Source organism: Falco rusticolus, chromosome 7, assembly GCF_015220075.1.
Source record: "Falco rusticolus isolate bFalRus1 chromosome 7, bFalRus1.pri, whole genome shotgun sequence".
NCBI lineage: Eukaryota > Metazoa > Chordata > Aves > Falconiformes > Falconidae > Falco > Falco rusticolus.
Window position 1 is genome coordinate 8593159 of NC_051193.1, and position 25268 is coordinate 8618426.

General features: G+C 45.6%; 1 long non-coding RNA gene across 1 annotated transcript; it reads right to left on the bottom strand.

Moving 5' to 3' along the window:
* Positions 1-806: 806 nt before the first annotated feature.
* LOC119151876 lies at positions 807-24332 on the bottom strand. Its single transcript, XR_005105592.1, has 3 exons — positions 24235-24332; positions 4930-4991; positions 807-4832 (listed from the first exon to the last, which is right to left on the bottom strand). It is a non-coding gene; the product is annotated as an uncharacterized LOC119151876 (long non-coding RNA).
* Positions 24333-25268: the final 936 nt, after the last annotated feature.

Genomic DNA, 25268 nt, shown 5'->3' on the forward strand with positions numbered 1-25268 from the left:
GTTGTAAAAGCAACCTCGCAATTACCCGAGGGCGTTCCTCTCCCTCCCATCCAAATCAAAGGCCTCATGCCTTTCCTCCTGCTGCCAAGGGCAAAGCCTGTGGTGACACCAGCAGGAGTCAGACCTAGACAAGTTTTTGGACCTAGACAGGTATGTTGTGGGGGGTTTGTGGTTGTTTTAACTTCTTTCTATTCTAGCTGTCCACTTGGGAAAAAAAAAAAAAAAAGAAGAAAGAAAAGGAAGCAGACCTCCCGGTTAGATCACTCCCTGGTAGAGCTTTGGTGCTCTTTGGCTGGAGGAGCCCTGAGGGAGGTGGGTATTGATTTAACCATGTGCACCAACTGCGAGGTTCACACTGCAAAGTGCCCCTCACACAGCCATGCTCGCACTCAGCCATGCCCCTCGCCTCCGAGGAGTCACCCCAGAGATCTCAGTCCTCATGTGTGGCCCATCACTTAAACCCATGTACTGTAACATTACACGCTGGAAAGCCAGGAGTTTCCACCAGCCTGCAGGGACCAGAGAAAGAAGCTACATAAATCAACTAGATTCCAAGGTTTCTTATAATTTAAAAAATATAATTATATTCTGCTCCAAAAGGTGCAGAGGTAAGAAGTTTTTAACCTGTAGGATAACTAATAGTTTGGACAAAGTACTTTTTCTCACTGGCAAACAAACCAAAAGAAAGATAAATTGCATTTTAATATTCACTCAGCCTCTCATCATTGCACTATTTTGTCTTAGTTGTTTCATCTTATTGCATTTATTTATGAAACATGACCTTCCCATAGCCTTTGTGTGTATATTTTTATTCTTTTCTGACATATTAACGGTATAGTGACCATTGGTTTAGTTGTTTATTATTGCCATCATATAACTTTTAAAAAAGGAATTCCATGAAGAAAGTTGGATATCAGTTAAATTTTTTGTCTGATAATATGGGGTTTTAATCATTCAAGCTACAAAAGTAAAAAAACACCCATTGAAATGCGGCAATCCAGAATAAAACAATTAAGACAGAAAACAGGCTACCCCTAGGCTTGTTTCACAGCCTACAACCATTTATGAAAGTCTCGCTATTGAGGCCAATGGCCTTTGGATCAGCTCCTATTTAAGGCAGAAGAGATCAATGGCATGAAGAGACAAATTCAGGCTGATGTAGTTGTCCAAAATACACTGGCACGCATAAAACCTGTACTTTCTGTTTTATGTGCCTGTTGTCTTCCCTTAATGCTCATTCCTGCAAATAACTTTTCCTTCAAATGCTGCATCTCTTTTAGATGAAAAGAGAGAAACAGATACAGCTGGAGGCTGAATTTTTGAGCCAAATCATGCTGTTGTAAACAGTCGTGGCTGCAGTGAAGGCCTCTGAAGGATGCTGAGCTATGGCAGTATGATACCTGCTCTGAGACACGTTGTTAAGGATCTTCAGGTGTTACCCGGTATTTACTTCGGCAGTTCTGTCAGAATCAAAGGCTGATTTATGCATTATTTTTTCCCTGAGAAGATACAAACCCACGTGCTGCTCCTCGGATGAGAAGAATGTGGTGCGTTCTTCCTATCTGCCTGTTTTCCACCAAAATGAATAATGTCCCGTTTACAATTAGGCCTGACTTGATTTATCGTAGTTAATAGGATTAGAGTGTCAGCCTCTCTCAAGAATATTCAAATGCACGGGAAAAGTGGTACTGAGTTGCTAGTGTCTTTCTTCTCCTCCTGTGATGGGCATAATGACACACCTCCAAACAGAGGGGATTTGTCCAGTGGGAGCAGGCAGATTATCTGTATCTAGTGAAACAAGGCGTGCATGGCAACCTTTGCCAAGGCTCAAAGCCAGAACCTACTCACTATAAAATAATTGTGTCACTACCTAACCAAGGCACTCTTCATGTTTCATTTATCTTTTGACTGTAATTGAATGGTTGAAAAGCAAAAAATGTAGACAAATTCCAGCTGTATTGAGATCTGTTTCTTTCTCTGCTACCATGGCCCATCATTAGATAGTTTCCCTCTCTGTACAGAAGGTCAGAGAGTATAAATATAAATTGCATTTTGCATTACTTCTAGATGAGTGAAGCTGTCAAAGCAATAATATAAGCTTTCAGTCCCACATTCTACCACTTCTTTCCCATTTTTTGGCCAGGAGGTCATGTGCAAATTGAACGTGACAGCCCAGACGACATGTCCAACAGACTTATATTGTTAGACTGTTCTGCCATGGCACTCATCACAAATTAAACCCGCATCAGACTTAGAGCTCTTCAGAAGCTGCTAACAGTAGCTCAGACTTCTTGCAAAAAAGTTTGTGTCCACATCAAGCTTATACAAGAATAACAACTCTTTGGGAGGATCTTGTTGAAAATGCAGAAAACAGGAAAAAAATCTCACAGGCAGGCAAACCTGAAAGAGCAGATCACAGTAATGCAAAATTTCAGTTGGTTGAAAGCTGGATACATTTATAGTGCATGCATATGTGTGTACTCTTCAATACTGTAAAATCTTACACCTCCACGAAATTTAGGTGAACGTTCTATTATCTTATAGTAAGCAATAATTCAGTATTTAGGGGATATTTTTGCTGTCAACATTCAAAAGGGAACAATCCTCTAATTTTCCACCTCTTTTTACACTAAGTTACCTTAATTTCTGTTGGACAAAACACTCTGTATGCCGGTTACTAACACTGATGATTTGGAAATAAATGTATGTTTATGGCATTGAAATATGCCTGGGCAGTCTCCACTAGCAGCTATTTGGATGATGTAGTCTAAATGAATTTGTGAAAATAAATGCTGCTGAGCATTGTATTTTATACTAACTCCAAGCAAAGTTTATCTGCAGAACACCAGAAGGATGAGACTGAGGTTGTTGTCTTCAGCTGGGGTAGAATCAGGTGTCAAAGTAGCTTTAAAAAGTTCTTTGTGCTGTGTACGATGTTGGAGAAAAGATAATGCTGAATGACAGTGAAACAAGATGGCTCTGGGGACAGAAAAGCAGATTTTGAGCCCTTCACCTTCAGGTATCTAAAAATGCAGCACAGGTTGTGAACGACTAAAAATTCTTAGCATCTGGCAGCGGTATGCTGGCCTATGCTAAAGAGCTGGTTGTCTTAGTCCAAATCTCGGCAGAAAGGAGTTCACAATATAAATGACATTATCTGGCAAATCTTTGCGATAGTCTGAGCAGAGGGGCCAAGAACTAACTTGGCACAGAAACCCACGCCTTCCCTCATCGCAGAAATGTTCTCTCTAGATAAGGACTGAGGCATACATATGGATCAAGAAAAGTCCCTGCCACTCTTGCTCTACAAGCTTTCCATGAATTAACAAGAAGTTCATTTTCAAGGACTGTCAGGCTTTTGCCTTTTTTTTCCCTTTCTTTTCTTTTTTTTCAGAAGGACTAAACTTAGAGCGAAGAGTTTGAGTCCCATCTGGTACAAATCGGTAGGGGCTTTGCAGGCTTCAGTAGAGCTACACTGATTTACACCAGATGATGCTATTAGAGGACTGAACTATCCAACAATAATTATAAAAAATGTCTTTGATTATGCATGTGCAACAACTATTTATGTTTACGTTGCAGAGATTTGCATGTAGCACAGTGGGGAGTATTTTATCTCTTCAAAACATTGCACCAGCATAAATAATCCACCGACATTCAAATGAGCAAAGAAATACCCGCTTTTTACCACAAGATGGACCATAAAGGTTTTTTCTTCACATGTCTTTTTCAAACAGATTTGTCAATAATCCTCAAATGCAAAGTTCATTCTAAAGAAAGAAACATGGAAAAAGAAAAAGAAAAAAAAGATATGTTCTTTTCCAGGTGGTTATATTATAGATTGCTCTGAACAGCAAGTAAGTCTAGGTGCAACCAGATGATCCTGCGTTTGAGAGAAGAGGATGGGGGAGCCAGGGGAAGGTACGACATCAAAAATGCCCCATAAAAGGCAGTACCACACCTCATCTGACAGCGCTCAAAGCAAATTGTCAAGGAATATGAACCAGTTCAAATCCAGAGTGAATACTTGAAGCAATTGGAAGCAAACCTATCAAAGGAGGAGATGGAGATAATCATGTGAAAACTGGGAGACATTCTGTTGAAGTACCCGCCTGGAACGGCACAACAGAAATTACCATTGGGGGAATTACACTGACATTTAAGCTTTCAAAATAGAAAATGCTTAAAATATGCAGTAATGTGTTCTACCTTTGACTCACAAGAGGAAAGGGAGATGAAAGCGCAGGTAATATTCCTTTGATGTTGGAACTACATACATAGGTCTCCTGCTTTGACTTCTGGGTTTTTTTTTTTTCTATTTGCTAATTGAGCTTTGGTGGTGCTTCGAAGGCATTAAATATCTCAAATGAAGGCATGTTGCCCTACTCCAAATACAGCTTTCCTCTTGAGACCAAGGGAGAAAAGCGTTGCTGGCATTGTAAGTTAGATGCCCAGCAGAGAACAGAAAGATGCAGAGACATCATTTTCATGGCCTGGCTCCCTTCATTCACCTTTGCATCATCCTTCAAATGCCCCAAGTGCTGGTGACAGTCGCACAGGTCTGGTATAGCAGCATGGTCACGATTGCAAGGTCATCTGGGCGTATATCCTGGGGTGAACTCACTCAGCCCCAACTGAAAAAGCCCCTGGATGTTGCTGGGTGACGGCTGTATCGCTTTTGTACCCAAAGGACCTTGCTGCCTTTAAGAGCGACCTTTGCTTCTGCCAAGAGTGTTGATGCAACAGCAGGAAGTTTAATCAAAACATGAGGAGGAAGCAGAGGCTCCAAGACTTGATAGCTCCATGCTCTCAGCTGTTTCCTTTGTTGAATTCTGGAAGAAAGACTTGAGATAGCAAGGTATTCCTCCATTTACACCCAGAAGAAGTAGATTTTGCCCCACATGGAAAAACATACAGCACTGAACTCACCTGGGTGGTTTGGCAAGGATTCTGGTCTGTTGTCCTACGCAGGTCATGTTGCCTCAGTTTCCCTATCAACAGAATGAAGATGTGATAATGATAATTCACCTCTTGGGAGCACTCTGAACAGTAATTAGTGTTTTTATTAGGTCTCCCAAGATGAAATGTGTCACATAAATGGACAGAGTTATTAAACTGAATTTAATTGGCAAGGGCTTAAGAAAAATGTCTATCATAAAAGGCATAAAAGGATACCTTTGAACAAGTGAAGGAGCTAGTGGACTTGATCCTGGCATAAGGATGCCCTTTTGTGTGACAGAACACGGGCTTGGGATGAGGGAAGGAAAGCCATCACACCCAACACTGGGTCCTTTAACTGGAGCCCAACATGAGGACTCATGTCAGGTGTATGCTCAGGATCCATAAGAGACAGAAACCTGAGCTGAATTTCTGAAGTAAACAGGGTGAAAGTGAGCTTCTTTAGAAATCCTGCATGCTCAAAGCAATGAAGAATCAAAAAAATCAGGCCCAGGTCCTGGCAGAGGAACTTAACAAGGGGAGCCAGGCTTCGTTGGGAGCTTTCAAACACCACTCAGATTAGGTAACTGTAATTTTCTATCTTGTGGATCTGTTTTTCTCTAAAAGCAGGTATCTCTATTTTCATGATTGTTTTGGAGGAAAAATAAGCTACTGTCTTTAAAACCAAGACTTTAATCCTCACAAACTAGCCAAACCTCCAGGCACACTGCTCACCAGAATTGCCATACAGGAGGAATTTGTCACGTTATCACTACAAAATGGGGCCAAATTTTCAAAGATGTCTCTGCAATGATACTCCGAAATCCGGTACTAAGCCATCAGGGGATTTGCATGCACAGTTTGGGTTTCCAACATTACAATAAGAAGTTTAACTCCAAACACAACTGTATTGCACACGTGCATTGAGAAAAGCCTCTTTTCATTTTCCGGGACAAACGAGAGTAAACTAAAGTGAGACAAATTACTTCTGCTTTGCATGCAGGCTTCCTTTGATTTTTCATGAGAGCTTAGACACCCAGAAGTTATGTTTATAGGACCTAATCAGAAAAAAAAAAAAAGAAGTTTTAAAAGCTTCTGCTGTTTTAAAATCAATGAATGTTGAGCCCTGAAGTCACCCAGTAGGTATTAATTTCATACCCCTGAAATTTATTCTGTTAATGATTGTAAATCTGTCTCTAGATCTTTTGAGGACATATAGATGTCCAAGATGTTGGGGAATGTAGTGATAGGATGAGGGGCAACGGTTTTAAGCTGAAAGAGAGTAGATTTGCCTTAGCTATTAGTAAGAAATTCTTTTCTGTGAGGGTGGCAATGCGCTGGCACAGGCTGCCCAGAGCAGCTGTGGGTGCCCCGTCCCTGGCAGTGCTCAGCGCCAGGCTGGATGGGGCTGGGAGCAGCCTGGGCCAGCGGGAGGTGTCCCTGCCCGGGGCGGGGGGTTAGAACGAGGTGAGCTTTAGGGTCCCTTCCAACCCAAACTATGATTCTATGATTAAGATGGATCTGTTCTGAGAGGTTAAGTTCAGTCCTCTCTGTCAGTAGGGAGAGCAAAGGTAGAGCTGGGTAACTCTTGCCTGCAGCATCAGTGGAGGCGGCTGAGAGGCTGTAGTGTACAGATCTGCATAGGACTGAACAGAATCGGACAGTTTCGCTGTGGTTATAGACTTCTCTTCCTTAGCGGCACCAGCTATTTTAGGCTGGCAGACGTATTGAGTGTGCTTCTAAATCTGCTGTTTCTTTTTAAATTGATTTTATTCTCCATCATGATTTAACCAGTTAGGTAAGCAATGTTTCTCTTTCCAATTTTATCATTAACAGGTTTTGTCATGGCTCCCTTTCTTCTACAGTTTATGCATTTGTAAATCAGTAGCTGCTTTAATAATATTTGCAGTTATATGTCCCTTCCCTGAACCACATTCACCATACTTACAGCATTCGTTCAAGTACCTGTGTCAAGGCTACTGTGTCAAAGGTTTTCATCTTTTCTCCCTATCTAAAAGAGGAGTTTGGGATGGTCCATTACAGGTACTTGTGCCATACACTTCAGATCATTCATTTAAGTGTACTTCCTAAATTGTCACATTAGTGCAGTCCCAAAGCAGAGTGTATAATCATACAGCAGATGCTAGATGAGATGCTCTTCTGGGGTAAAGTGACATAGCTGTACAGTCTAGCATAGTTCAAGGTAAATTTTTAAGACTGGTCTCTGCTTTCTATTAGTCTAATATGGGTATGCAGTTATTTATGAGTTTATATGTATTTCATCATTTGCTTGCGTATGAATCCATTACATGTATTTTCATGTTATGTGATAAAATACAATGAAAACAGTTGCAAATTTATCAACTGGAATCTTTTTCCTTCTCTTCTTTCTCTCCTCTCTTCCCTTTACCAAATTACTAATAAATTAGTGCTTAGGGAACCCATTTATGATGCAGAGGAAATGTGTTCAAATCTTCTGTTTATCTTTCTATTTCACTCTGTGAATATCTTCACTGTGGGTCCATTTGTTATTCTTATATGAGCATCTCTGCCTCAGAGGTTTTGACCAGAAAGTCATACCTAGATTTGAGAAGTCTTAAAGTTTAACTGAAATGGATGTAATTTATTTTTAAACATTTATATTTTCCAGTGGAAGAAATACATGCACATATGGGATTCAAGGTAAAATGTCTCAGGGTCTTCTCTGGCAGAAGAGTTTGTTAGGGCTGTGGGTTGGATGAACTGACTACAACCTCTTCCCTCCCCCAGGGATGGCATCTGCGAGGAGGTAGTGCCCAAGGTGAGAAGAGAAATGGCCAGTGCTCCTCAGCCAGGGGAAACTGACACTTTAATCAATTCACAGTCACTGTTTGCTTCCCATGGCATCTCCTCTGATACACAACTTTATACTGTCCTTGTTGGCACCGCCTTTTTTTTTTTTTTTCTCATGGAAGGCCTGCAATCATTGGCATTATTTTCCACAGCTCTAAGATCGGTAATATACACATACCATCAGTTTCTTACCCCAAAGCATTTGCTGTTCAGATCCTCATTATCAGATATGCTATAACAAACTAGTATTGTTAATGGGATGGTTGAAAGCCAATGACATTTCTTGAATAAAATAATCCGTGATGTATAGCTGCGCGTGAGCAGGAACGGCCAACATTTTTAAAGACTCCTATTCATACCCATTGCTGGAGCAACTCAAAACACCAGCGCAAATTTTAATTTATGCATCAGATCTGTGCTGAGCAAAGGAAGTGCGGAGAAAATGAGGTTGAAGAAATTGATCGCTGTAAATATCTGTTCCTTTGCAGACATTTTGTGAGCAGAGTTCTTTGTCACCCGTGTCAGGCTGTTGTTTTGGTGATGCCTGACATAATACAGCCAGCCAAAAATGAATGTGGACATCCTGAACGTTTGCACCATGGCTCATATCCTTGAAGGTCTTTAGGTGTCTACTCATTGTGGTGTGGCAGGGTAGCCCTACACCATCCGGCTGAGTGACACAGCAGTGCCTGAAGCCAGGCTCACCTGGCTCTGCAGGACTCCCCCAAAGAGGGGGCACCAGGTGGTGCAAAGCCACTGTAGTGGATCTGGTGCCATCTGCCCTCCTGGCCATGAGCGCGGAGGCTCTTGGATGTGCCAGCAAGTCCTGGCTGCCAGAGCAATCCCTCGATGCCGCTGACAGCTTGTATGAGGGACAGGACTGTGTCCAGATGGCCCCAGATTTTGAGGAACTGCACTGAGAGATCAACACTGAACTTACCCCTCCCACGTCAGCGGTGGCGGCTGAAAGCACTTTCTTCTCCCACATCCCCCATATCCTACTCCCGTTGTCTGCCATCCCTGACAATATCGTCACTGACAATGCCACCCCATCACCATGCGGGCTTGGCAGCCATCCCTGGCTCCCCCTGACCTGCACCGCCTGTCACCTTCCCTCCACCACCCTTCTGAGGTCCAGCCTGGTCTGCTGTGTGCCCCTTTCTCCTCCTTTCTGTGTGTCCTTCCTCACCACAGCCTCCCATCTGTCACCCATCCCAAAAACCCAAGTGACAAATCACTTTTCTCAGCATCCTGTGCCTATCTTCCAGACATCCTTTACACTCCTTTTTTCCATCCTACAGCAAGGTCATACTTCTTAACCTCACTTCCCAGATGCCCATATGCTTTCTTTTTTATATATATTTCTTTCTTACCTTATCTCAGTTTCTTTTTCCCCCAGTGATGCCAGCTTGGATCATCTGTTTAGCCACATCTTATACAACTGCCTTTCTTCCTCCATTCCCCCTGTCCTCCCTTCATGGCACTCCTTTAGCATGAGTAGCCAATAGTTGCTCTCTCTTATCACTTAAGAAATCTTCCCGAGGTAGGATCTTTAAAAAAATTATCAAAGTCATAACAAATAGGTCAAACGTGTCAGGCAATCTCTCTCATATGTTGTCATTTAATTTAAAATGGACACTGGATGCAAAGTATGTAACAACTGTGTAAGGTGATGGTGATGCACCCTTTCCTGCACCATTTGAAATTTATCTTGTAAACACTTCAGACTCCAAGGAGCATTTGCAGTGATGTGGACACCATTTGATATGGCACATGTTATCATGCAAAAAGGACCACCCAAGCAAGTAAAAAAAAACCCAGCCTTCCCTATTTACTAAGATCTGCTTTTATTGGGGATAGGTTTACTAGTAGGACTAAGGAGATTGCATCCCTCTTCCCTCACTAGCAAACAATCCATGGATTCCCAAGAGAGGAAATAGAGCCCCATCTCTCTCATGGTACTATTCATGCCCATTTGTGAAGAAAACCTGCTCTGTGCCACAAAACCAGCCCTTCTCGCTAATTAATCTCTTTGCTCTGGAAAATACAACTGTTGCTTCCCGACTCTTCTTTTGTCTGCCCCAGGCACACCACAAGCTCTTGCTAACCACCTCCCTCCCCTTCTCACCAGTCATCCTGTCTCCAGTGACCACCTATAATCACATCAGGCATCTTGACCCTTATCCCAAAGTTTAGAATAGGCCACTCCATTGTTTTTATTTTTTTACTCTCATCATTCTGTGTTGCCAGTACCATGCACCGGCTGATGGGCAGCTCAGTTTGCTTTGCCAACCAGCTTCTGAACAGAACTTTAGCTGTCTTGATATCAGGAAGCTCACCGGAGCCGCTCTGATGGTTACCCTGTGTCTGTCACTTACAGAAGACAAAGCCTGTATTTCTTCTACACTATGAAATAATAACTAACTGGAGCTCTGAACCCTGATCAGTAAAAACCCTTCAAATATTTGCAAGTTTTCTACTGTTTGCCTCTCTGTGTTCACTGCTCTTGGCTGAAAACATAATTGCTGAAGTAGGCAGGAAGGAGAAATGACACTAACGCAGTGGCTGGGGCCGCAGCCCTGCTTGGAGTGCTGGATCTGCAGCTAAATCTGCTCTGCAAAATGCAGAGAGGGGTCATGGGATATTTCTAAATGCTGTAGAGGAAAAAGTCACCCTCCTTTTCCCAGGTTTGATCTCCCGAGAAGCACATAAACCCCTCTCTCTGTTTCTCTGTATATTGACACATGTCTCTGTGTGTATGCACACAGACACATGTGCCTGCAAGAAGGTGACTTGTTCCAATTGCAAAGGTTTAAAAGCCAGACATGCTGATTTCTTACCAGGATTTAAGGGTCCAGAGCAAAACAAAAATATCAGAACTAATCAAACTACTTCCGAAGAAAATGTAAACATGCTAGAGATAAGGGAGGCCCAAGGAAACGTTAATACTTTAATATCTAAGCCAACTCTTCTTATTCTATATAGGACAGTGGTCCCCAATCCACAGTCCTCTGATGTTTCCTGTAGCAAAAGAAAATTTTTAAAAAGTTGAAATTGAGACTGGCAGGCAGAGCAAAAATAAAATGTTGCTTGTGGCACATTACTTGGTGTGTGTGAGTATTGTGCCAGGCCAATGACCCTGCAAGAGGCTTGTTCTGCTCATTCACATTCCTCCAAGCAGTAGTTTTCAGCCTTTGGCCAGGAGAGACCTTGTGGTCCATGAGGCAACCTCCAAGTGACCGGGAGAGGTAACACCAACTGGCAGGTCTGCGGTCAGCAAGAAAAATGGCAGAGGCTAGAACACTGAAATGGATTGAAAAATCCTGCCTTATGGGAAGAAATTAATTTAACTCTTTACTTCTAGCTCCATCACTAAGCCAGACCAGGATGAAGCCATCAGGCGGGCTGCTAAAAAATACACCCAGAGAGATAATTCTGATGATGATGTAAAAACACCCAGAGCACAACCTAAGTTTTACAGGTGAGAAATTCAGCTGCAAGTCTACCTTTTACCCTTTTAATTTTAAATGCAGTCAAGATGCCACAGTTAATAACATAATCTTCTGTGTTTTGTGGGCTGTACAGATAAAGACCAGTTGGTGGGTCAGGCATGGCTGCTTCAATCCCATCCTCACCGGGAGCCTCAGAAAGCTGAAGCCATTTGCGTGTATCTGGACAGGCACACACGGAGTAAAGAGAAACCAGTTCTGCAAAGGCACCAGAGGATTCCCCTCCCTCGTGCTGGTCAGTGATGGAGTTAATAAGAGCAGAGCTAGTTTCATTTGCTACAGGCTGGTTAATGTGATAGTCCCTGATGAAACCCGTGACCGTGATGGACCAGAGAGTGACATGCAGCTGGGGTCTGCAAGGGGCATGATTTTAACACAAATGAGAAAAGGGATAATCTCCCCCCTCGCTTTCAACTTCCCCTTCTTTCCTTTTGGATACATCTATTAAAAGTGAAAGATTTTTTATGCATATAAGTAGATGCTTGGCTGGCAAAAACCATCACAAGATTTTTGAGAAACTTACAACAATCTTTGGGACCTAGCCGTCACGCTCTTTGTAAAGCATTCAAGTCGGTACCTCATACCAATCTTCTTTCTAATTTAATCCAGAGTAGTTGAGACTGGGCTACATTTAGATCAGTGAAAATCTGGTTGAAGAGCCATCATCAAAGGCAAGGAATAAGAGGAACAAATTACCAAATTACAGAACTTGGTGCAGGCATCTCCTGGAGAAAGGCTGGGCTCTCCGTGAGCATCCTTTTAAAGCTTATTTTGTGCAGGGGAAGGCTCTCACCTCCCCTAGTACCAGTTCTGTCACAGATTAATAGTCTCTTTCCATAGCAACACCTGACCCTTTCCTCCCCTTGCTGTGATTATACATACATATATACATATATATACATATAGATATATTCCCTGTCTAGGGAAAGAATGGACAGCTGACAATTTTCTGTGGCATCAGCACAATTTAATGAAAGGAAGGCTTAAAAAAAAAATAGAGACCTGGAATGCTACATCTGAAAAAAAGAAATACAGGGAGTCATGGGATCCGCAACCATGTCAACAGCACAACAAGCTGTTATCAGTAGCTTCAGACAGGGTCCTGCTTCCAGAAGAGACTGTACTATGACAAGTATTGAATAAACGTGGGTGACAGCACTTTGGAAACAGGCCACTGCTGGGGCAGCTGTAAGGGATTGCCCAGGAAAAGGCAGTTATCTACTCTGAGGCAATGGTCTTCTCGTAGGCAATGCTATGAAGTTGGTCTGCAAGTGCCTGGCTAAAGTCCCAACTATACTCACACCATCTCTGGTCACTGCTTTTCAAATGAAAAGCACATGTTTCGTGTTAGAAGCAGAACCATCTTTCATGGCACATTTCAGGCCGTGGTATGTAGGATGGGTTGGGTGGAGCTCAGCCTCCTGACACCTCTTGCAAGGAGGAAAGTACAAATAAAAGCAAGAGAGAGCTGCACCTAGAAAAAAACATAGTACCCGAGAATGGAGTAAATAGGAATTCTTTCCCAGAAAAATCCAGAAACAATATTGTATTTACAGGAAAAATAAGTTTGCACAAAGAACTGAAGAGTTCAGCTTGCAAGAACTGAATCTGTGCACAAACCCAACTTATAACCAAAGGGGAGAATGTGATCAGGTCCAGGAACATACCCTAAAACCATTCAGAGGCCACACACAGCTGCTAATAAAAATCACATGAATGAAAGGTTAACAGCTCTTGATAAAGCAACCAGCACACAGGAGTGTCACCCAGCACTGAGCAAGACTGCTGCAGATGATGGGTGACGCTGAGATGTTCTCAGTGTGAGAAAGAACAAGTCCTGCATGCCTGGCCCAGCACACTTAAAGGGTAGGGAAGCATTTGGAGGAGGTGAACCCTACAGGACAAGCTCAGGATAAAAACAGATCTCCCAAGCATGTTAACAGAAAACAAAACAGACTTTTAGCACTGGTATTGCTACTGACTTAAAAAACAATAGCTTGCACAGGAGAACATCATCGTATTTAAGAAATCCAGCACAGAATGGATCCACAGCCTAGAGATAAGGGAGCTTGCAGGTAAATTGAAGGCTGGCAATGACCCAAAACCACTGAAGAGCGCATGGAAAAGCATTGAGTGCGTGCTACTGATACTCCAGTGCTCTGATGTGAAGAAAAGGTATTATCCGGGGAGAAAAAAATCATTCCTAGGGGCCAACAGATTAGGTAGCGTGTTTGTTCCAGCTGTGAGGAGCAGGAGGCAGTCTATCAACATACTAAAATATCTTAGCATCTCTCATTAGAGCTGATGAATTTTTTTCTTTTTTTCTCTGATGAAACAGATGTCCAATTCATTGTATCTGAAACATTTTATTTCATCCCAGAAGATCCGCGCTCCTCACCCTGGCGCAGCCCCCTGCTGAGGCTGGCACCGGAGCTCAGGACCCCGTGAGCTCGGGGACTTGGGGCCGTCGGTCAGGAAGGATTCCCGCACGGCCCCATAGCAAAGCCAACAGGCATGTTTCAGGGGAGGCTGAAACAAAGGGGTTTGAAATTCCCAATTTGTTAACCTTATGGACCCTCTGAGGCTGCTCACAGCCACAGGAATTAAAAAGGATGGGGACAGGGGAGGAAAAAAAAAAAAAAAAAAAAAAAGACGCCAGGGCATTCCTTGCTTGATATTGTTATCCCGGGGCTCCCAGGGCCAGCGTGGGCCGGGGACCACTGGGGCAGAACAAAGAGTCAACGCAGACATCAGCGTGCTCAGACAGAGGGTCCTGCTTGCTGAATGAACGAAAAACTTTTGACTTTTTAATCCCAAACTCAGTCAGAAGGTTATTAGACCAATGACTGCTGAGCCTAAACCAACAGCAAGCCCCTGACTGACAATTTCTACACATTATGCTAATAAAATACAGGACTTCTTTGAAGCCGACGCATGTTTCTGCTCTTGCCATACACAAACCATCCCATAGAACCACATGTGATGCTTTCCTAGCACTATTCCTCTGGTGTTTCTGTGCATCTCCGATGAAATATGGTCCCACTAAAATCACAGGCAAATTACATTCAGCTGTGTTTGAATAATACAAATACACTCACGTAAGAAACTTCCAAGCAATTGTAACTTCTTAAATAAGCCTGAAAGACTGAAAGCCAGAAAGGAACTGCTAGCGACAAAGTTTGATGTAGTAAAACTCTCAGTGGTGGGCCGTATCCTAGACCAGTGTTTACACTAGGCTCTCAACCCTGTGGCTGAGTTAAGGGTTAGCTTCTAGAAAGCTATCCAAACCTGCTGTTACAGACTGAAGTGATGATAAACTCACCAAGTCCTTCAACATAACAGTTCAAGATATATTGTTCACCTTTAAAATGCTGTTTATTACGGTACTTTTAAAACTAGATGCTAGAAACTCAGGGATCAAATTATAATCCCTATGTCTAGCTGCAGTTCTGATCCGCCGTCTGCTCTCTGCAAGTCACCTCGCAGACACATGTACTCAGTCTACACTGCCTGGATATTTTTATATTCTTTCTTTGGAGCAAGATGTCAAGCAGCAACTATAGGCATAAGTCAAGAGAACAGGAGGGAATCGCAGCTAATCACCTTAAAAGACAAAGCTGCCTTTTAATTTCTCTAATATTTTATCTTTTTTATGTAATTTATTGTGGTGAAAACAGGAAAGATTTGCCTACCTGTGTCAGTAAACTTTCCTGGGGTCCACATCAAGCTGATTTATTCCCTTTTGAAAAAGACTTCTCTAAGGGAAGAGTATATCCAGATTTACATCACAGTAAATGAGAACAAAATCAGAGTTCTCAGGAGGGTAAAATAAGCTTTGGATAATTGCTGGAATTGTCTTCAGCTGAGCCAAATTAACAAAGTTTCAATCAGAAAGAGACTTTAATTCTGTTTAGCATTTCCCACCACCCCTGTTAGGTGGAATCGTCTCATTTTAGAGCCTAAGAAAGTACCAGGTGGAGAGAGCTCCTGGTGACAAGTCCCAGAGAGATGCTGTGAGGGTGCACTGCACCCCTGCCTAGCGGCGAGCACCCGTGCCCTGTGAACGCGTCCCTGCGGGGGCTGTATGGACGGCTCGAGCCGCGCCGGGCACCTATAGGGGGCACGCACAGAGTAGCGGGCAGCGGCCCGCTGGAGCCCGGCGGGGCAGCGGGCGGGGGGGCTGGAGGGAGCGGGCGGCGCTGCCCGCCGGCCCCGCCGAGCATGCCCTGCCCTGCCCTGCGCGGCCCTGCGCGGCCGGAGCCCCGTCCCCAGGACGAGCGCTTGCCCTGTAAAACCCCGGGCTCAGCGGCGGAGGGGAGCGGGGGTGCAAGCGGGGACCCTCGAGGGGCGAGCGGGGGTGGGAGGGCGGCGGGCGCGGAGCGGGCGCGGATGCGGGACCCCCTGGCAGGGCGGCCGGCTGGGAGCTGAGACACGGCCTAAGAGTGCAATTAGTATTATCTTGATGAATTTATAGGCAGCGAGTCCTTGCTGTGCCTTTCAGAAGTCGCAGGGCACTCTGTCCCCATCTGTTCCTTTATGATTATTACTTCACTTCTTTTTTTCTTTTTTTTATACTAATCGTTGACCTAATATATATGGCTGGGGGAAAGGGGGAAGATGCGGCTCCTACACCGTCAATCAAAACTCTTCCTCAAGCCCTCCCCACACGAACACTCTCTATCTCCCAGCGGTGCTGGCAAGATGTTCTTAGCCAAATACATGATTCTATTAATGAGCACTTATATTTGCTAAGGAATGCAAATTCTTTCTCTCCGTGTATTATTAGCTGTATCAGAATGTTTGTCCTTTCAGTCCTCTTTGAAGTTGAAGGAGGAAAGGCTGTTATGTGGCACTGAGAAAGGGAGGGGGGGGGGGGGGGGGGGTAAGGAGAGGGGGAAAAAGCACTTCTAACTCCTCCGGGTTTTTATTTGTTCTCTTGCCAAAAACGCCAAAGGTAGTAAAAGTTACAGAAATTATTTAAAATGTGTGGTTTTTTTCCTCCAAATTAGATAGATATTTTCCAACTGATCGTCCCCTTTTCATAATAATGGGATCTAATGAACAGCCTGCTTTGAATTTACTTTATAAACTAATCTCTCTGATGCTCTAGAGAATCTATTACGAGTTGGAAGGAAATAAATCCAATTGCCTCCCCGAACAGGAGAACGGCTGTTCCCGGCGCTTGGAGCGATGCAGGAGCAGCCCCCCCGCCCCTCCGCAGCCGCCGTGGGACCGGGCAGCGCCGGGGGTCCCGCCCGTTTCAGCCCGGAATTCCCGGCGGGATGCGCGGAGTTTGCGCGGGACGCGGCGGAACCCAAGAGCCGCTTGCTGCGGGTGTGCAGCGCGGGTGCGGAGGGGTTGCCGTGCCCCCTGCGCGGGGGCTGGATCCTCGCCCACCCCCGGGGCAGACACGCGTGGGGGCTCTCTGCAGCGAAGTTTTCCTTCCAGATAAGCGGCGGGGCGGGAGGGGGGGCTCTGCGTCAGCTCAACTTTTGTCATGTATCACTTTTCCTCTTGAAAGGTGTTATAACAGCAATTCAATTACAGTAAATAGTGTACATCATCTTCACAGCTGGAAAATTCTGTAACTAACTGTGACCAAACGTTGTAAAGGAATATAGCTTAACCAGTATTACTTTTTTTGTTGCTGACCACAGGTTAATTAATTTCAAGGAGCTTAGTATATCTAAACAGAAACACACTGAGATGCTGGCAAGAAATCATAAAATATAAAACGTGGAATTAGGAAGATCATGTGAAATCTCCACAGCAGTATTTGGTGCCTGGGAATAATTCTGGCGGTCCCCCTCAGACAGCCGCCCGCCACAGCCCCGACCCCCCAGCCCAGCGGAGGCACCGAGCCCTCCGCAGACACCCCAGGGCACACTCGGGTGCCCACGCGTGGGTGCTCATCCCCCGTGGGGGTGTGCGGGGAGCGCACCCACCCGCGCCCGGGGGTGGATGCGCCACGCACTGAGGCTCGCGTACACGGTCCTTCCAGCAAACCCCGCTTCCACGGCAGGCGTGCACCGAGCAATAGAGACATCACAGGCCATACGTATAGGCTGCGGCTAAGCGCCCGCTTCCAGCCCGGTGCTGGGCGTGCAGGAAGGTAGAGAGTGTTTCTGGGCAGGGCCGCAAGGTGTGCGTAGAGCGCTGGTCTGATAAAAAAATACATGGTCAGAGAAGCCCCGAACCACCCGTGTAAAAAAACCGAGTGAAATTCCCCATCTGTCAAGCGCGGCTCTCATTTCAATTAATGGTAATATGAGCTGCCGTCTCCAGTTGTGACTGAGAAGATTTAAGGACGATTTCATCTACTGGGGGGTATACGAAAGGGTGCTATGTACCGGCGGGGGTGTTTTCAGCCCGGTGGGTGCTGTTTCCCCTCGCCGGGGGAGCGCGGTGCCCCCCCCAGCCCGCACCCGGCTGATCCCGTCCGAGGGGCCCGCAGCGCGGCGGGCTGGGACGGGAGGGGGTGCCCTGCCGGGGGGCAGGATCGGGCCCGGGGAGGCACATCCAGAGCCAGCTAGGAGCTGATCCTGCTGCTGAAACTGAGCTCGTCCTGCGTGGTCGTGGGGCAGCGAGAGGGGGAGGTTGGATGCTGTAGGTGGGGGGGTAGGGGGGGGTCCCGATTTGGGGAATTAAAAATAACATACACATACCCCCACCCCCCAAAAGAAATAGAGAGAGACTGGGATTAAAGCTAGGTGGATTTCCCTGAGAAAGGGAGACAGGATCGGGCCCCTTCGCCTGCTCCTGCCCCGGGTTAGGGACGCCCTCGCCAAGCGGGCTGGAGTCACCAGAAGCGTTTCCATTAATTTCCACGTTTGTTAGCAAGCTGTTGGCCACGCTTCAAAACAAAACGAGTAAAAAAAAAAAAGAAAAGAAAAGAAAAAAAAAGAAAAAAAAAAACCAATCCCACCCTCGATCTGTGAAAACTTTATTGAGCAAAAATTCTCCAGCCACGGACGGTCCCGCTTTGCTTTATAAGGAAGAAATTGTAAGTCGCCACCTCCAAATTGCACTCGCCAGCCCCAGAACAAAGGTCTGAGCCCCCACGTTTTGCAGTTGTCAGGACAATCTTGTCCATCTCTAGGGTGAAAGGAATACAAATTCCCGACCTCCCCTCCCTCAGCCTCAGCGAAAACCCGCAGGAGGGGAGATCACCACTTCAGCCCAGCGCCCACCGCCCTCCTCGCAGGACAGCTCTTTACTATTTAATTTTTTGACTCTCCCCAAGTAAAAGTTGGAGGCTTAAACTCCTACCCCGCGTCCTTGCCAGGATGGTAACGATTCCGTCCTGCCAAGTTCGTTTGCTGCTTCTCCTCCCCTCCCTGCCCCCCGAGCAGGTACGAACTCCCCGCAGCGGGACGGGACCTTTTCAGAGATTAAAAAATATCAGCGCGATACGAGCACAAACGTGCTGGTTTCCAGGGCAGCTCGATGACAAAGGCATGGTCAGGACTTGCATCAATTTTTTTCTACTTTTTTCCCCCGAATACAGTTTGTTCATCTCAAAGCGGGAAATTCGGCAGCAGCTGAAATTTCTGATATACATGTGCAAAAATAATTGTGTTATTTCCCCCAAGGAGGGAAGTAGTTCTTATAAATTGTCTTACACTTATTTCTGTTTTCCCCCACCGTCCGTCGAATACCTTTAATCTTGCGTCTTTCTAAGTCTTTCTCAGATTTTCCTGTCTTTATTTCTCTATTTCTAAAGCTGCACCCGAAAACATGGACCGCAAACGCATCACCATCCAGACACAGGTAGAAAAGTACAATACCCTGAATCCTCCTAATTCTAGTTTATCTTTTCCGGAGGGGAAAAAAAAATAATAAATCGCCCCCCAGAAGATGTTTTTGATCATCCTTTAAACTGACCCATCACTGCATGTTCGAATTACTTTATTTAAAATTCTTTAGCCTTGTTTATTTTCTTCAGGAAATTGCTTCCACTACCGCGTAGGTTCATTTTTGTGACACAGCCCAGAAATATTCCCAGCAGAGAAAAAATACACCGCAAACACAGCTCTCCAAAGTTTTTTTTCTTCACACCCTCAAGTTCTTCGATAATTTTCTTCATAAAATTCTCACCCATCATTTAGAAAAGGTGGGTCCGCGCAAAATGGGGGGTGTATTTCTTAATTAACTGATCGCTTCAGATGGCAAGGGGAAAAAAATGGATGTTATTTCTATTATTGAGACGTCATTTAGCAGAGTGACCACTGTCAGATGCCGGGGGGGGGGGGGGGGTACGGACGGACGGACACGGGGTGGGATGGGGGGGACGGGATACTTTGGCGGGTTTAAATACAGGTTTTCTTATCATAACTTCAGCAATGCAAATCTCATCATTTCAGGCATTTTGCAGAGGTTATTTTCTGCTTCCCAGCGTGCCAGGGCAGTTATTTTTTATTTCGAGAGAAATTTTGAAACTCCAGTTACTCAGTGGAGTCTGAATCCTTTTTCATCCCTTCCAAGGGGAAAAAAATGTTCATCTTCCTGGTTAATATTTTTTTCTTTCATAAAGTTATATATAGATATATATAAGGTCAATTATCAAAAGCACATTTTCTCTGCTTCCCTGCCCTATCTTTACCTGAGGAAGTGCACTCGGCGCCAGAGAGGTTAACTGAAAATAAAATTAAAAAATATATAGATATATATATATAGAGAGAGAGATATGGATAGATAGATAGATAGATAGATAGATAGATAGATAGATAGATAGATAGATAGATAGATAGATAGATAGACAGATAGATAATCTCAAATAAAAAGGCATGCAGGTTGTGAAATATGGGGGAATTTTTGCTATTTCTTAGGATTTGGCTTGCAGAATACCTAGGAGTAAAATGCAGAAGAGGAAACTTTCCCGTGATCCGAGGTCCCCAAACGCTCGCCTCGGAGCTAATTAGGAAAGAGCATCCCGGCAAGTTCCTATTTCCAAATCCAGCTCGTTTATTTCGGAAAGTTACCAGCACCGCTTCTTTTAGCAACCACAATAATTAGACCTGAGCTGAGTTAACTACTCTTCCTCCAGGTCAACAAATCAATAGCAATTAATTTGAAATAGCTGAGATGATAAAACACTTCCTATTGCGTCTGACCTTTCCAAAAGAGTTATAAATAGAATATAGTGAATATATGTTTTAACACAATTCCCGTTGCTTTAATCTGTCTTTGGCTGTTCCTCGGCTCTTAGGACACTTTTTAATTTTCTATTTCCTTCCGTTTTTCCGACTTCTTTTTTAGACTTTAAACAAATGTTCTCAGAACGATTTAATGTTTTCGACAAAACAATAATGGCATGAGATTATTTGTAGCAAAAATAATCTCTTTACATTAAGTTCGAGGACAACATGCAATATATTTCAAGTAGGCATATACGATGAATGATACAATATTAGGCATGAATATACATGTAGCCAAGATTGTATCACTTATGCACACTGTCTCGGAGGACATGAATTGATCTAAAATTGAAATTGTAGAGGAGAAGAAGGTGATGGGGTGGGAGGACTGTAAACGGGAGGGATCAGAAACGTTTAGGTGTGGAATATTAATTATAAAACACAGAACTCTCTTTACTTTTCTTTGCCTGGTAAGAAAGCCTCGTCTTCCCCCACTCCCCCTCTTGCTCCCTCTCCCTCTCTTTTATTGGAAAGAGGATCCTAAATTCCTTTTGACTGATAGGAAGTTACAAGACAAGATGCTATTTTCTCTTTCTTTTCTGACAACTCTGTCATCCCAGGGATCATAGTCATGTCAGAGTGTCTGTCTGGGAGAAGAAGAAGAAGAAAAAAAAAATCAGTGAAGCCTGTGGCCATCTTTGCATCAAAATTTTCCAGACCTCTATTTTTGATTGTGATCCCGCTGATCTGAGTTTGAAATGCGAACGCAGCAAAGCCCCTAAGCCTTCAATCGTGTGAAATTTTCAAAAGATCTCTAGAAGCAATCTCAGGCTGTCTGACCCCTGACAGGCGGAGATCTCTTTATACCTCTCTCTGCCAGCACTTCATTTGTTGGAATATCTTTCAGATTTGCACCTCCAGATGACAACCTGAGTGTTTATTATGTGTATGAATCTGAAATCTTCACTGCAGTACAAAGGAGACATCTTAAACATCGTATTTAATTTCAGATCATAATTACCTGCTCCTCTTTTGCTTCTAATTATCTATTCCTCCTTCCTCTCTGTGGCATGTTGATATTTTGTTGATTCTCCCTTTTAATCAGCCTTTCTTGCTTTCTTTCCTTTTTTAATCGTATTAGTTTAGTCCACGGGGGAATTAAACATGTCACGATGGACACACATCATGCCTATGTGGAGAGAAAATTCTAGCGACGAGTGTGCGCTCCCTATGGCTCCCTGTATGTATGTATGTGCTCTGGAGAAATAATAACTATTCCTGCCATTATAATCCAGGTTGTTAGTATGCTTCATCTCCCATTAATCTTTATACATCAATTTAAATTGGCAGCAGTGTTTATGTTTTGTCCCGTGACGTAGCAGCAATGTCATTTGGTAGCAACCAAAGCAGCCGAAGCCCTTTAGCGTCCCTCCTTTCAAGAAAACAGAAGGGGGAGGGGGGGGCGGCAAGGAAAAAAATGTGAATATTTTTTTAAAAGCGCCAACACCTCTAACTTTTTCCCTTTTCTTTAAGGGAACGTGTCTGTCTCCCTCCTGCCCTCCTGTTCACCTGGTTAAAAGAATCCCCTCTCGCCCCAGACTCTTTGGAGAGAGATGGAGCTGGTCACGCCCATCCTGGCTGTTTTATTTTATTTTGTTGGCGTTAATTTCTCAGGTGAAATAACCGTCCATTGAACAGCATGATAGGTGTCGTCCCAAGTGCCCAGCTCATTTGCAACCTGTTTGCCAAGGTGGGATCCCGGCTTGCTCTGCAGCTCAAAAAGCGGGGAGAGAAGTGACTCCGGTGGGCTGCGGGAAGCCCGCAGAGGTGGGAGGCGGGTGCGGGACCCCCGGAGCCCACCTCCTCCGCGGCGACCTCCCATCTCTGCCCAAGGTGCTTAGGAGTTGAAGATATTTTTTTTTTTTTAATAGGGGTTTCACATCATGTCTCCCTACCCCTATGCTATAGATCCGGGGTGTTGCTGTGATTAACTTATTAAAATATCTAGTCATTAGTTGAAGTTGTCCCGAAAACGCTTGCCTATGTGGTCAGATGTTTCTGTATTTACCCATTTTTTCCCATAAAACTTGTATTAAAACAAAATGTTACTTTTCTTTCTCTCAGGAGCTGTATATAGAGACCCTCCCTTTTTGAAATAGACCGCAGGGACTGTCATTAGATCAGATGGCAAGCCTTTATAGAAAGTGTTTTGCATAATTACATACCAAAGCCAGAATAGTCACCCTCACATTTTATGGGTCACAAACCATCAACAATTGGCACATTATTGTCCAAGAAACCCCAGTCCATTCACTGATAGAGAAAGCTAGACTGCCTAATCTAGAACTGAAGAAGATTGAAATTTCTTCTAACAAGAACCCAGAGAAGATTATTTTCAAACTGACAACGTGTTTACATATAGTTATAAAGTTCAGAGGATCGGTGGGGAGAGAGAAAGGGTATAAACCACTAAACATGATTAAGAATCGCACAGTGGCCTAATATAGATGGTTCATCAAAAAGGAACAGACTGAAAGCTCCCCCCACCCCACCCCCCCGACAGCCCCTCTCCTTTTCAGATCTGTTCCCTTTTCTACCGTTGTGATTCAGTAATTAAGATATTCTTATTTGGACAGACAGCTCCTCTGGTAACTGAATAATATTAGTTCCCTTTGATGTCAAACTTTTGACAGTTATCACACTAGCATTGGGCAATTTAGCACAAATGCCCTCTTCTTCTTTTTTTTTAAAGGGGGAAAAAAAAGTCTTTGAAGAAAAGTAATAAGTGTGATCGCTATCAGCAAATGATGTAAATCTCAGTGGACAGGCATCCCTGGGTATAAATTACATTTTGTTGTATATAATGAAGCGAGTTTTGTTTTTACCTCATTCGCTTATCATTGTCCAAAATTAAGGCAATAATCCCACTTCCTTCACACCAATTCACCACAGTCCCTCTCCCCTCTGATTATTTTCTTTTCTTTCACAGGAAAATTGGACGGGTTTCCAAGCCTTCCCCCCACCCCCGCCCCCCACCCCCCCCCGCCCCGCTTCCCACCCACCCGGCGCAGCGCGGAGCCGCCGGCGCTGCGGAGCGGGCGGCAGCTGCGGGCGGAGCGGGGCTGCGGCCCCGGCCCCTGCTTCACCTGAGCCCCTCCAGCCTCGCCCTAAAGCCCCTCCTTGTGCCATGGTCAACCTCCCCCAGCCCCAGCCCTTCACCTGTGCCTCTGGGCAGCACCGGAGCCACGGCATCATTGTAATAATAATAATAATAATAATAATAATAATAATAATAATAATAATATAATAATAATAATGGCAGCAGTAGCAAGAAACAAGGTGCATCCCCGGGCTGGATTTGCGAGGGGCGTGGTGCCCGGCTGGCTGGGAATAGAGCTGGTTCCTACCAGGAGTGAGGAAGGGGGTGGGGGGGTTGCAAACATTGCAATATCCAGTTCGGGACTTAGGGAGAAGGGGTCTCCTGGGGGCTGCTCGCCTCTCTCCAGCATCGTACACACCCCCTCCCGCCCAGCCCGCAGATGCCACCCGGCCAGGAGATTTTCCCTGCAGCGTTAGGGACGACACCCGCCCCCCCCCCCTCCCCCCGGCCCCGCTGCCCCCGGCCTGCTCCGGGCAAGATGCCTACACGGTACCGGGTGGTGATGGGGTAGGGGGAGACTTATTTATTCTGCTTTTTTCATCACAACTTTGGGGGGCGGGGGGAGGGGAGAGGCAGCTCTCGCCAGGTTTGCCTTATCGCGAGATCTGGGCAATTAAAATAAAATAAAATAAAATGAAATAACATAAAATAAACCCACCCGTCATGTCTTGGAGTTGGATTTAGGGGGGATGATGCAGCTCCCCGGCTGCAATGTCCTCGCTAATCCCGTGTTCCCCGGGACAGCTCGGTGGAAGCGGTGTGTCCCGTGTCCCGCCCCCCCGCATCCCTCCGCTCCTGCAAGCAGCGCCCGCCGGCACCGGCACCGCAACGTGCCGCCCCGCCGGGGGCAAAGCACCGACCCCTGGCCCCTCCCCAGCCCTCAGCCCCGGGGAGGGGGGCGCAACCGCCGACTCCTCCTGGCGCGGCGCAAAACCCGCGGCCGCGCTGCCCGCCGGCCCCAGCCAGCCCTCCCTTCCCTCCCTACCTAATTAGTAGCCGTGGGGAGCGCCCTGATTAATTTAAATGCTTTTTGTAACACTGTAAGGGCGAGAGATATGTCTGCGGCCGCAGACGGGTTATATTATTTTCGGGCTCACGTTTCGGCGGGTGCCGGGTCGGGAAGGGGGGAAGCCGTGGCTGGACCGCGGAGGATGCGCTTGTGCTTCCCGGGAGATAACGTCGGCCCCGGCATCGCCCCTCGCCCCCAGGGAAGCGGCCAGGCTTTTCTGGAAACTTTGCTCCAAAAGGGCATCCTCGTGTTGTGTAACATTTTCCGAGGATTTTCATTACACGTTCAGCCAAAGGTAACACAATCATAGAGGGGAAAGTTTCTTTCCGTGGCCTTTTCCCCGCTGCCGGGCACTCTGGGGCTGGCCGGGGCAGGGGACTCGCTCGGGCCGGCTCTGGCCTCAGCCGGCGGCGAGGGCATCGCTGGGTTGGTGGCCCGGGGGGATGCAAGGGAAGCTGGGCCGAGGTCGCCCCCACAAACTCCTACCGTAAAAATAAATCTTCGCCTGCCGCTGCTTCCGCATCTTCCGTGCAAATAAACCTCGGGGAGATCTCCCCGGAGCGCCTGGAAAACACACGCGTGGTGGCGGGCGAGGGGAGCGCTCCCCCCCGCAGCAGAGCGCCGGGGCACGGACAGGGCCGGGCCGTGCTGCCGGGGCGGGCAGGGTCCCCACGGCCACGGGC